At 38.3% G+C, this 12745-nt stretch overlaps 1 protein-coding gene across 5 annotated transcripts in view; it reads left to right on the top strand.

The window, feature by feature from the left end:
- Window positions 1-12745, top strand: part of ELF2 (E74 like ETS transcription factor 2) — a 94001-nt gene that overhangs the window by 47653 nt on the left and 33603 nt on the right. The window contains exon 1 of one of the 5 annotated variants that reach the window (XM_082652759.1): window positions 2371-2387. The exons of the other annotated variants lie outside the window; for them this stretch is intronic. The gene's annotated coding sequence lies outside the window, so the exon portion shown is untranslated. Of the gene's footprint in view, window positions 1-2370; window positions 2388-12745 lie in introns of those variants that run through there. 5 annotated transcript variants of the gene reach the window in all.

Raw genomic sequence — 12745 nt, 5'->3', positions numbered from 1 at the left:
AATCTGGGACCTTTGGTCAAAGGACATAGCTGACTTGAGGGCAGTGCCACAGAGAGGGAGCCAGGGAAGTCAGCCTCCTGGGAGAGAGTGAAGGGTGGCGTATAGGTCCGTAGGGGCAAATGGAAGGTTATCTAGTACAACTGAAGCTTAGTACAGAAAGGTCAAGCAGAGACCAATTTGGGATCATCCTCACTGAAGCCATGGAAATAAATGAAAACTCCAAGGGGAAAGGAACTTGAGAGATTTCCCCAAGGGGAAGATTTTTAAATTCTATACGTGTCACTCCGTGATAGAGAACAAAGGACACAGAATTAAGAAATTAACTTTAGGGAGTGTTTACAGTTTGAAGACAAGAAGAGCCAAAGAGTAGTCAAATATAATAAAAAATCCTGGGTGACTAATCCTGAGCTTCAATTTTTTCTTTTTTCTTTCGCGCCTTTTAAGTGGCTCTCTTTACTTAGGAAAGGGAAGAATATTGATTGGGTTAGTTAGTCGTGGTTTCAGGTTCCCACTTTATCACTTACGTGGCAGTATTTAACTGTTTCAGAGTCTATCTCACTGTCGTAAAATAGGAATTCAGTGTTGTGAGGGTTATATAAAATGAACCTATAAAGCACAGCGCTTGTGATGTAAGTGCTCTGTAAGTGTTCCTTAACTTCATTAAGACCTTTCCTTGTGCCTTCAGATATGGAGAAGGTCTGTTATACATTAAAACAACATTTGTTTAATACTTCTCTGTTGTAGTTTTCTCTTTCCGTTCACTTTGACTTTTTAAAACGACAAATGTTTTATACTTTAAGTCTGTTCTTTTTCCTCCTCAGTCCTTCCTTAACTTACTGTGCTCTGGGATCTGCATTTATCATTCTCCTGAAGCTCTTTGTTTATCAGATTTCCAAGTCCACTTCTCTACCAAATTCATTGACTCACGGAATCATCCAGAAGTAGAGCCTTTTAAATCTGGCCTTCTTATCTACAGAAACTCTGTATTCTAGCAGTCTTCCTTTCTGCCCTTCTCATGGCTGTGCTGTTTATGCTTCTGAGCTTTTGCTCAAATATAGTTTCCTATCAAGAATGTCTTTAAGTATTATCCATTCCTTCGGGCCCAACCACATGAAGCTGTCCACAGCAATTGTGGCCTATGTGAAACACTCCCTTTCCTGATCTTCTGTGAGACCATCTGGATTTAGACACATGATCATTGACTTTCTTACACTGTTCTTGTGTGTATACTCCTTTTGTTTTCAAAGTGAGCATACAAGCCCCTGAGTACAGAGCCCACGTTTTTATTTTGTTGAATGTAGCGTATAATACAGAGTTTAACACATAGCTGCTAAGAAGTACAGACTGAAGCAAATGGAGTTTTGACTTAGAATTGCAGCATAATGAAGAACCATCTATGTAAAATCTTAAATATGTTTTCTTTTTTGTTTATATGCTAAATATTGAATACCATAGGGTTATTTAAAATATTAAAAGGTAGTCATCCAAAAAACGTAAATATGGTCATCCAAAATATATCAAGGCCATAATGTTGTCATGCTTAGATTAACTTCATCTTAAAATCACAGTAAGTTTTAGTCATTCTTGCTTACACCTAAATTTGATTTTTTTAAAAATAACAAAAGCAATACGTGTTCATTGGAAAAACTGGAAAGTATTACAAAGAATGAACAGTGAAAATCACCCATAATCTTACCAGTGAGGGCACAGTAACTACCACTTTTCTAAATTTCCCGCTGGTCTTTTTTAATGTACGTTTTAAGCATAATTCACATCATGCTATGTAATACACGTAGACTTATTTATTAACCTTTACTAACAAACATTGGCTCAAAGGGATCTGGTAGCTTCCTACTTCTCTCTTCTGCTCATTGGGAACAGGACTTTGGTTTTTAACCAAGTATCAAAACATAAAAGGTTGGTCTTATTAGTTAAAGTAATTATCAAGAGAACTTAGAAAACTTTTTTTTTTGTGATCAACAAAATTGTGTTTAGAGGTTAGTTGAAAAGATAGATGAATGATAAGAGTTTTTATATACTTCAACAAGAAAGTAGTGCTTTTTTTTAAATAAATGAAAGTTCAGGTTTTTGAAATACAGTTTTAAAAAATAAAACCAGATTTCTATTGAAAAATAAGATAAGGAACCAGATTTCTTTCTTGAAGACTCTCAAGACTAGGTTGACCTCATGATGAGCTGTGATAACTTTTGTATGTGTTATACCATCAGAAATCCTCCCTGTGGCACAAAAGGACTCTTTTAATTAGAAAATATTGTTGCCACAGGGAGGTAGAAGATCGACATGAAAAACTGGGGATCTGAAAAGGAGCCCCTACCCTAGGATTACCTGAAGGTGAAACAGATTGAGCCAGAAGGAAGACAATGCTGGTAGGTTGGTCTTTAATTTATTAAGAATGTTTGCAATTTTACATTTAACTACAATGATTTCAGCTGTGTTTCCGTATTTTTTGTTTAAAGGGTGACAAGGATCCCTCCTTGTGGAGGGAGAAGGATTATAATAGTATTTTTCCCTCTAAGGAATCTGCCTTCTAAGTTAATCTCCTGCCGTGTCCCTAATATCTGTTTCTTCTAGACAGAACTTTAAGTCTGTCTCCCGCCTTCACTTCCTTCGAAGTTACCACTGACGGAACATCTTCAAGTCTTTCTTTTTTTCATTTGTGTTATTTCTGCCTCTAATCTATACTTTTTCCTGAAATAATTTTTTAAGAAGTGTTTTCTTTCAATTATCTGTTTTCTTGAATTTAGCCTGGTCCCTAGTTTTCTGAAAAGGTAAACTGTGAATCTTGTTTCTGTAGTTTTGATTCTGGAATTGTGTGAATTATAATTATACTGTTATTTAGATTAGTTAGCAAGCCTTATCAGAGAGAAGCTTTTAATATTTTATTAACAGTATTTCATTTAAGATGCCATCGGTTGTAAGAAACGTTATTTTTAGACCACTAAAAGAAAAACTGTGCTGGCAACTACAAATTTTAGGATATCGTCAATTGTAAGATACATCCTGATTTCAGAGCTGTCAAAATTTGAAAAAATGTATGTCTTAGAATTGATGAAATATGTTATCATGTAATTCTGAATCGTCCTGAAATTCCCATTATCTGGGAATCGGATATTAAAATATCAGGTTCATGAAAAATGGAGGTGAGTTGCAGTTGTGGAAGTCCCTGCATGTGCTGAGTATGATCTCTAAACTCTTTACTGTCATTTAAGAGAGGGTATTTAAAAAACCATCTAACTATACTGTTTAACAGTATACAGAGTAGCCATATAAGGTATTAAATTACGGAGCGTATAGGAGATGAAAAAGTATTTTAATAAGATGCTTTTACTTAGTCCGTAGGTAGAGCTTGGGAATTACCTGGTGGTCCAGTGGTTAGGACTCGGTGCTTTCTTGGGCCCTGGTCAGGGAACTAAGATCCCACAAGCAGCACGGCCAAAAAAAAAAAAAAAAAAAGAATTTTATCGTAATTGTCAGTTTTTAATTGGATTTTGTGATCTAGAAAGAAAATGAAATGAAGCTTCTTCTGCTTTCTAAACTATCATTTTAAAACAGGATCCTTCAAGGGCTCTTTAAAGTAGCCACTGATTTTTAGTGCGCCTTGAATATATGTTTTACAGATTATTGATTAAGGGAAGGAGAGTGGCCAAAAGCCAAGAACCACCCTGTCAATTAATAAAACAAATGAAAAGGAATGATTTTAATGGTATTTGTATACTTCTCAGGAGACATCTATTTTATGTAAAAGGAAAGATAAGTATATCCAGATAGTCGATCATTAGAGGATATTTGTTTAATTGGGGAAACTAGTAGCATTCATTCCTTTGCACTCAGACTTGTTTTTTTAAACACTAATTAACTTCCAATTTTATATATAACAAACAATGTGTCTAAGTAATACAGTTTTGTTAATTCAGACTGAGGACAGGGCTGAATACAGATTATATGGAATTTTAAATGAGTAACACACAAGGTTGTAAGTGTTGCCAAGTCGGGATAGCTCAGACTTCTTAGCTATATAAACAGGAATGCTTTAAAACATGTCTCTAGGCAAATCCATACATTCATTCCTCAGCCAGCTCTTACGGAGGACCAGCTTGTCAGGCTCAGCTGAATATCTTGTGGTGAACCCTGGCTTTGCCCTCACCAGGCTTTCAGCTTTGTGGAGAAGATGAACAGTTAAACACGTTGTTACAATAAAATGTGATGAGTTAGCGTTGTGAAAAGATTAATGAAAGGTTTAGAGAGTATACAGTAGGGGAATGGCTAGGAGGTCAGAGAATGCCTCCCTGAGGAAGTGACATTTAAACAGGTTTGAAGGGTCTGAAGCAATTAGCCAAGCAGAGAGTAGCGTGTCTGAAAGTCTGGAGGAAGGAGAGCGTGGCCTATTTGGTTTGCAGAAAGGAATTCAACATGGCTAGAATATGGATTATGAAGAGGAAAGGGGATGAAAATGAGGCTAAAGAGGTAAAATCTTAACTGGTGAGGACTCTGAAAGCTTTGTACCTGTTTTTTGGGCCTTATCGAAAGGGCAGTGGGAAGGCTTTTAAGAGTGTTAAACAAAGTATTTTTTTATACAAATTTTGTTGTTTCCAAAATACTGAGTACTGTAAAATGAAAAGTAAAGGAAGACAATCAAAGCATTACCTAAAATAAAGACTGAACTCCTTAGCTCCTCATTCACAGTTCCCTAATTTTAAGCTAGTTGACTATTCTTACTTTCCCCTGAATTGTCTGTCTGCCTCTGCAGATGTGGGCTATAGATGTGCTCATTGCCCATACTAAGCTAAAAGTTACAGAGATTAAGGTATTTGCACAACTGGCGTTTCTTTTTGGAATCAAAAGGTGGGTGCTTTGGTATAATGCTGTTTCAGGAGAAGGAATCATTGTCCCAAATGCGTCCCCCATGCCCCTTTGTAAACTTGGAAAAGGGTCTATACGTTTTCTCAGATTTGTGAAGGGGCCCATAACTTAGAGGAGGTCAGGAACACTTTTAACACGGCTATTAACTGTTAACTTTTGTGTGTTTTTTAAATCTTTTTATATTGTGGGCCTCTTTGGCCATATGGTGAAACCTGTGGACCTTCTCTCAGAACAATGTTTTTAAATATATGAAATACCTAGGATTGCCAAGGAACCAAATATATTGAAATGTAGCTTTCAGACTATTTTTAATTGTGACATATTAATACATGTTTCTTTAATAATGCATTAAATAATGAGATCTAGTGGCAGATCTGATTTACTGCTGTAATTTCAAAGCAGTGACCGTAAAGTATATTTTGAGATGTATGTAACAACTATAATATGATATGAAAATATTTTATGATTTCTGTCGGTCGTGAGTCACAGATACTGTGAAAACTACTGTGGCTCGTACTTTTATATAAAATTAAAGTGCTAAATTTCAGTTGGAATCTAAAACCAGTTTTCCCAGATCTCATCCATGTCTTATTTTACCTGTCCTCCATATTCTGCCTTATTTCTGCTTTCTTTCCTTAATAACTCATAGCAGGGATCTGAATACAGTTTTATGATCTCTGATAAGGAAAAAAAACCTCTCAACTATACTGGTAGTTTTTCATGTCACTTAATGGATTGACTTAATTTAACTTCTTCTAAAAACATTCTAATGTTGGAACATTAAGTACATTTCTTTAAAGCCTCATCTAGTATTTTATGACCTTTTTGTTGGCTTGAGATCCCTTCTATTTCCGTGAGAAAAATTTCTGTGGCCAGTGGCTCTCAGACTTGAGCGTACGTCAGAATCATCTGGAGTGCTTGTTAAAACACAGATCGCTAGCCCCACCTCCAGGATTTGTGACTTAGTGAGCTGGAATTAAAGAATTTGCATTTTTTTTTTTTTTTTTTTGCGGTATTCGGGCCTCTCACTATTGTGGCCTCTCCCGTTGCGGAGCACAGGCTCCGGACGCGCAGGCTCAGCGTCCATGGCTCACGGGCCCAGCCGCTCCGCGGCATGTGGGATCTTCCCGGACCGGGGCACGAACCCGTGTCCCCTGCATCGGCAGGCGGACTCTCAACCACTGTGCCACCAGGGAAACCCAAGAATTTGCATTTTTTAAAATATAAATTTATTTATTTATGGCTGCGTTGGGTCTTTGTTGCCGCACACGGGCTTTCTCGAAGCGAGCGGGGGCTACTCTTCGTTGCGGTGCACGGGCTTCTCATTGCGGTGGCTTTTCTTGTTGTGGAGCACGGGCTCTAGGCGCGTGGGCTTCAGTAGTTGTGGCACACGGTCTTAGTAGTTGTGGCGCACGGGCTTAGTTGCTCTGCGGCATGTGGGATCTTCCCGGACCAGGGCTCGAACCCGTGTCTTCTGCACTGGCAGGTGGATTCTTAACCACTGGGCCACCAGGGAAGTCCGGAGAATTTGCATTTTTAACAAGTTCTCAGGTGATGCTGATGTCAGTACTGCTGGCCCAGGGATCATACTTTGAGAACCATTACCTCGGCTGTTGGGAATGGTAGCATCAAAAGAGAGCTTCTGCCATCGTGAGAACTCAGTTAATCCTGTGGTTTCTTACTGTGTATAGTATACCCATCACAAAGATTGCTGTTGTGGGTGAAGAGATACTAAAGTTCCTTCAGGCTTCTGTGAGGTGATGTAATGCATTGCTGCTGTTACTTAATTCACCAGTAAACATTCATTGAGCATCTGCTATATACCAGGCACTATTTAGAGCATGGGACTAGAGCCGTGGACAAGAGGGGCAATGTCTGCATTCATGCAATACTTAGACTCTAGTGAAGAAAACATGTAAATTCACCATAGTGTAAAATTGCTTTGTCACAAATCAGAATACATAAATTAACAACTCCTGAGATTGTTGTTTAGAGTTAATATTAGCAATTAAGTTAAAATAATAAATTCGTGAATCATTTCTTTTCAAGCAGTTGAAGCAGCAGATAAATTCTCCCTTCTCCTCCTCCATATGTCAGTCTTTAAGTACAGTTGAGATAATGTTAAACTAAATATTTATCATGTACAAAGTACCTATTCTGTGCACACAGTACTGCTCCTAGGGAGTAAGTGATTCATAGTTGAATAAAACATGGTGGCTGGCCTCAAAGAAGGTTACCAACGAAGTTGAGAAAAACAAGCATTTGAGGAAATAATAGTATGAAGTAGATAGGGTTGGGGAAAGGTGAGGAAAGACAAAGAATTGCCAGGTATGGTAGTTAGTTTATAAGTTCCAGATTGCATTATTGCTATTGTAATGGGTCATATTTAAATTTTATCATAAGGGCATAGTTGACTGTTAAGGCAGAGGGGTTTAGGGACAGAGAAGCAAGTCAAATGGAATGAAGCATTCCTAAATCTCACCTTTTTTTTTTTTTTAAAAAAAAAAGTGCTGAGTTTGCAGTGGTTAGTTACAATTTGGGAGTGGGATTAGGAGATGAGCTAGGACTCATTTTTATTTAAAAATTTTTCTCCATTTCTGTAATTTTTTTTTCCATTGAGTATATATCAAGGGAAGAAGGAATGTAGCCGGTTTCCTCTCTTTCCATTAGACATTATTAAGGTGTAGAGTACCAGTTTTTATAATAGATATCCCATATTCTCCAAGTTTACGTTCAGCATTTGGTCATAACTGGACGTTTGATTTCTTTTTACTTTGTAGATCAACCAAAATACATATATTACTTAAAAGGAATGAACAATTAAATCTTTAAATTTAATGAAAAATGCTTTCATATGTTTTCTATAAGACTGAGTCATGATAATAAGTAGTTATCCTCCAGGACTTACTTAAGAATATATTTGAACAATATGAATTATTTGTTAACTAGAACCTAGAGATTTTCTTATCGCTAGATGAGCGATGACCCTAGAAAGTTTTACGTCAAAAAAAAAAAGGAGTTATGTCTCTAAACTGGTTAGCAAAATGGGACTTCTTGGTGCGCATGGTGTTTGACAAGACTTTTAGGAGAATCTGAATCCTGTTTGTTTGTTTTTTTTTAAATATATATATATATATATATATATATATATCTCACCTTTTTTCCCCTCTGCAACTTAATCCTCATAAAATAAAGATTTAGAATAATAACTTACAATGAAAACATTCTTTTGAAGAGGGAATCAAGGATTTGATTCAAGAGGAGAAAGAACTCAAACAGGTAGCATCTATTACTATTTGGATTTACAACAGTAAACTTTAGCCGTTTGGTTTGGAAAAAACAAGGCTGGCAGAATCACATTTGTTTTTAATTCCATTGCTACATTACAGGCCTGCTTAGGAGGCCCTCAGAAGTGCCAGTTATCTATTTGAGGTAAGAAGGCACCGATTATTATGTCTAGGCTTCACCTGCAGGCTATGTTCTGGGAAGAGAGGCCTCCACACACAAAACAGGAAGTCCTTTTGGTGAACCTCATCCATGGGAATAAAAGTAAGGGGCAGAAGCCAGTGCATTCAGTTTACCAACTCACAAAGGGAGTCAGGAGTTTTTCAATAGAATTAGTAGCAAGCACTTTAACAAAAAGAATCCCTATGTACTTGTTTTTGGCAGCTGCAAGAAATGGGGAGGCTAATGAAAGACTAGTTAATTCTACAGTTAATCTTAGGGGAAACAGAATCCCCAGAGATAGAATGGTTGAAAGGAGAAGAAAGCAGACTGAATTTCCTTCCAAGGAAAGAAAAGAGCTTGAGGAGTTGCCCTGGCTTTGAGGCCATTTGCGAGGTTATCTGAGGCTGCCCTTGGTGCGTGTCGCGCTTTTTTTGTGTGGGCTAGAACAAGAAATTAGATGTAGCCTTGACTGTAAAGGAGCTTGTCTCTATTGGGGAAAATATATAAGAAAACAACTCTTTATAACCTAAAGCCTGTTGTGAGAGTGCGGAGGAGAGATCTGTTAGCTCCTGTAACGGAAAGTGCAGATTTTAGCTGAGCCTGGAAAGATAAACTTTCATTCGGGAAGTGTTAAAGAAAAAAAAAATTCAATGACAGTCATTAAAGTCCAGTAAGGAAGACTTTATTCAAGGTTGGGGGGCGCGGGTATTGTGAGAAGTCGTCATTTCCACCCTTTTGTCCCTTACCTCCTAGTACATTACCAAATCATGTCAGTTTTACCTTCAAATATATCGTAAGTCTACCAATTTCTTTCCAACTTTATTGCTACTAGCCTAGTCCAACCTGTAGTTATTTTTTATATGAGCTACTGCTTTGGCCTTTGGCCTTCTAATAGGTCTTGTGTTCATTCCTGCCCACCACCCCCGGAACCCCAAGCAATCCGTTCTTCACATTGTAGGCCAGGTGATTTAAAAAATATATTGGGTTGGCCAAAAATGTCCTTTGGTTTTTAAGTAAAAAGACATTTTTCGTTTTCACCAAGAACTTTATTGAACACATGTGTTCACCTCCACTACCTTCTGCCATTTTCCAGGTAACTTCATAATTCCATCTTCCCAAAACTTTTTATCTTTTTGAGCAAAGAACTGTTCCAGGTGCCTTTTACAGTCTTCCAGGGAATCAAAATTTTTTCCATTAGGAGAATTTTCTGAAGACCGAAATAAATGGAGATCCGTAGGTGCAACGTCTGGTGACTATGGCGGATGCATCAGGACTTCCCAGCCGAGCTGGAACAGTTTTTGCCTGGTCATCAAAGAAACATGCGGCCTTGCATTATCCTGATGGAAGATTATGGGTTTTCTGTTGACTAATTCCGGACGCTTTTCGTAGAGTGCTGCTTTCGGTTGGTGTAATTGGGAGCAGTACTTGTTGGATTGAGTCGTTTAGTTTTGCGGAAGGAGCTCATAGTAGAGGACTCCCTTCCAATCCCACCATATACAGAACATCACCTTCTTTGGATGAAGACCGGCCTTTGGTGTGGTTGGTGGTGGTTCATTTCGCTTGCCCCACGATCTCTTCCGTTCTACATTATTGCACAGTATCCACTTTTCATCGCCCATCACAATTTGTTTTAAAAACGGAACGTTTTCGTTACGTTATCGCATGCGGCAAGATGGTCAAGAAGGTTTTTTCCGCTTAATTTATGTGGAACCCAAACATCAAAGCGATGAACATAACCAAGCTGGTGCAGATGATTTTCAGCGCTTGATTTGGATATTTTGAGTATGTCAGCCGTCTCCCGCGTGGTATAACGTTGATTGTTCTGTGTTTCGATTTGATCGCTGTCAACTTCAACTGGTCTACCCGACCCTGGAGCGTCGTCCAGCGAGAAATCTCCAGCACGAACCTTCACAGACCACTTCTGACACGTTCCATCAATCGTGGCACCTTCTCCACACACTGCACAAATCTTGTTTTTTGAGTTTCAGTTGCGTTTTTACCTTTCTTGAAATAATAAAGCATAATATGCCGAAAATGTTGCTTTTTTCCCTTCCACTTCAGTGTTAAAATCGCTACACAAAAATTCACCAATTTTGTTAATTTTTTTTTAAAAAAATGCGTGCTGATATGAGAACTGTCACAATACAGTCTAACAGAATTGTTTTGAATGAAGTTAAAGACAACTAAGCGCTACTAGAGCCATCTTATGGAAAAAACCGAACGAACTTTTTGACCAACCCAATATTTATAAATTGAATCATGATATTCCCTTCCATAAAACCTTCTATTGGTTCTAATTGTGCCCAGTATACTAGTCAGGATTTTTAACATGGCCTTCAAGACACTGAATAATGGGGCTCTCCTCTCATCCATCTAGAGCCAGCAACAACAATAATAGCAACAAAAAACAGAACCCTAACATTAATATTTCTTTATTGCCAGGAATAGTTCTTAGAGCTTTATACAATAATAGATTAAATACTTTCAGCAATCCTAGGCTGAATAACCTTTCTAAGGCTAGACATCTATTTAAGTGGTGTAGCAAGGACTTCAAGTCAGCTAGGGCTCCAGAGCCCAAGCTCTTAAGCATTATACTCTGATGAATTACACAGTACCCTCACCCCAGACATACACACGCACTGTTGTCTTTTCGCCTTTCCATTAATCCAGACTTTACCTTCCCAGGGTGCTCTTGTATGCTGTTTTCTTTCTGGAACATACTGCTTTTCATTTTTCAGCTTTTCGTTCCTGGTCATCTTTTGGATCAACTAGGGCTGTTCTGTTATTTTCGTCAGAGACTCGCATTCCCTTTTCTTTTTTGGTTAGCACCTACAACTTGTGATACAGTAAACTCCCACGATGAAGTAGTAAGTAGTTCTAAAAAATTCATATCACATAAAAATGGCATTCTTGGGAGTTTAATAAAACGACCCGAGTCAGTCTTTGCGGAGGAGGAAGTGCGTGTGTGGAATGGGTTCCAGGATTCAGAATAAGGGTTCCAAGTCAGTCTGAGGTCAGACTTTGGTGGTTTGGTGCCACCTGCTGGTAGCTGTGTAGTCCAGTGACTGCTGTGGGCGATGGGAGCCAATTCCCAGTTAAAATTTATCAGAATTCATGTATTCATGAAGTTTTACTTTATTCTATTTGTGTTTATTGTTTAGTCTTTCCACCAATGCTTCATAAGTCCAGAGACCATATGCATTGTGTTTACTGGTATTGCTCAAAGCCAGGCACCAAGTAGGTTTTGAATAACGTATTTGTTGAATGAGTGAGTGGATCAGAAAACAGCATGAACCGGAACAGAATTTCAGAAATTTTGTATTTTATTTAGAAACTGACAAGTAGTGTAGTTTAACTGGAGATAAGGCTCTCTAGAGGCATATGGTTGAGAAAAGTGAGCCTAGAAAGGTAGAGTGGAACCAGATTTTGGTGGCCTTTGAATTAAATAGGAACTGTGTGAAACATGATCTGGAGAAGATGAGAAGTGAAAAGAAGGACATTTATTTTAAGCAACTAGAGCATACTAAAATAATAGAAGGTCTGGCTTCCGAAATACTAAGTTGGGGGGTAGGTTAGGGAGTAAACTAAACTTTCAACCAATCTAACAGAAAGGCAACAAAGAGCAGAAAAAAACTATGGAAATACAAATCATAAATCAAGACAGTAGGGACTTCCCTGGTGGCTCGGTGGTTAAGAATCCGCCTGCCAATGCAGGGGATGCGGGTTTGAGCCCTGGTCCGGGAAGATCCCACATGCCGAGGAGCATCTAAGCCCGCGAGCCACAACTACTGAGCCCGCGAGCCACAACTACTGAAGCCCACGCACCTAGAGCCTGTGTTCTGCAACAGGAGAAGCCACCGCAATGAGAAGCCCGCGCACCACAACGAAGAGTAGCCCCCGCTTGCGGCGACTAGAGAAAGCCCACGTGCATCAGTGAAGACCCAACGCAGCCATAAATAAATAAAACATTTATTTAAAAAATCAAGACTGTAGAAATAGTCCAAAACATCAGTTATATTAAAATTACCAATTGTGATCTTAACACGAGTCTGTGCTGTTTTTAACAGATACACAAAACAAAATTAAAAGAATGGAAAAATATATTTATCCGAGAAATACCAGATAAATCTGCTGTAATAAAATAGAATTCAGGGTGCAGATCTTTAATTGGGACAAAGAGAGGCTCTTCAAACTGCTAAAAGCAGCAGTCCAGAAAATATAATCATCATAAACTTATATGCATCTAACAACATAGCCTTGAAATAGCATTTAAAGTAAAAACTTTCAGGAATTCCCTGGCTGTCCAGTGGTTAGGACTCTGCGCTTCCACTGCAGGAAGATCCACTAAGATACCGTAAGCCACATGGTGTGGCAAAGTAAATAAATAAATAAATTAATTAATTAATTAAAAGCTTTC

Source organism: Grampus griseus (assembly GCF_964374135.1).
Source record: "Grampus griseus genome assembly, chromosome: 4".
NCBI lineage: Eukaryota > Metazoa > Chordata > Mammalia > Artiodactyla > Delphinidae > Grampus > Grampus griseus.
This window is presented reverse-complemented; position numbering and strand designations above follow the sequence as displayed.